We start from the raw sequence: 1412 nt of genomic DNA, 5'->3' as shown, positions 1-1412 counted from the left end.
GTAAGGATATTTCCAGTCATTTTCATTGCAACCAGCTGCCATGTATCACTTTGCTTTACTTTGCGGCTGTGGCGCAGAGGCAGAGCAGGTCATCCCCTAATCGGAAGGTTGTTGGTTCGATCCCCAGCTCCTGGTGCCACATGTCGAAGTATCCTTGAGCAAGATACTGAACCCCGAATGTGTAAATGTGTATGAATGCATTAGCTTCTGTTCGATGGGCTTTGCCATCGCTGTGTGAATGTGTGCGAAAGGGTGAATGTGGCCTGTAGTGTAAAAGCGCTTTGAGTGGTCGGAACACTAGAAAGGCGCTATACAAGTACAGGTCCATTTAGTATTTCTTTTTTGAAAGAAGAACAAAGAACAACACTGAAAGCTTTTCTCTGTGGAAAACACTGGTAGTGTAAATAAATATAAAATCTCTAGATACAAGATTTCATGATTAGGACAGTCATCCCCAGAAGTAAGGTCTTTTATGTAACTGACTGAATGACTACACATAATAACTTAAAATAATCCCAAATAATTCAAATGAAAGATGGAGAAATTCTAAATCAGATTATTTGATCATTCAATTCAGTAAAGCACATACGTAACTGGAACAAGTAAATGTCACTCACTGCGGCTAGCTTGTCAAAGCGAGCGAAGAGCTCGTTGAGCAGTTTGACCAGCTCCTGAGCGCTGCAGGACGACGACAGCTGGGTGAAGCCCACAATGTCTGCAAACAAAATACTGCACAACAACAAGACACAGATACAAGACAGCACGTTAGTACTGACATCACGCTGCTACAGTCAGAAACAGCATCCACATTTTCACTGTCTTTACATATATTGTTACAAATCTGAATTAGAATCTGCAAGCAGGATATCATTTTAGGGCAGTAAGTACTTCCTGGAAAACTGTGAATAATAAATCTCTATTGTCTCTGTTGCTATTTGGTGAGCATGAAGACGTGCCGTTGTTTTGTGTGCCAATTTGGAATGGAAACCACAATTTGGAGAGGACTCATTCATCCTGCACTGGTGGGTGTGACTGGATCCAATAAAACCCTGCCTCTTGGCCAGCTCATCATCGTAATTGAGAATTGGTTCTCACGTGACCCATCTGGCTAAATAAAGGTGAAAGAAGTTGCAATCTGCAACTTAAGCGCCAGATGCTACTGAATCCTACACACAGTTCCTCTAAGCTTAAACATTACTATCACAGAAGGAAATTCAGACTCTGAAAATGAGCAGAGAATTGCAAACAGAGATTGGATTTAAATAAATTAATTCTTCTTCTTCTTAATTCTTCCCTCTACGGGAACCATCACCTTACCGTGGTGGAGAGGTTTGGGTGCTTCTATGAACCTGAGAGCTGTGTTGTCGGGAGCAATATGCTCCTGGTAGGGTCTCCCAAGGCAAAGTGGTCTC

This window comes from Morone saxatilis, unplaced genomic scaffold (assembly GCF_004916995.1).
Source record: "Morone saxatilis isolate NCDOM2014 unplaced genomic scaffold, NCSU_SB_2.0 Contig9, whole genome shotgun sequence".
NCBI lineage: Eukaryota > Metazoa > Chordata > Actinopteri > Moronidae > Morone > Morone saxatilis.
Note: the sequence above shows the minus strand (reverse complement) of the source record.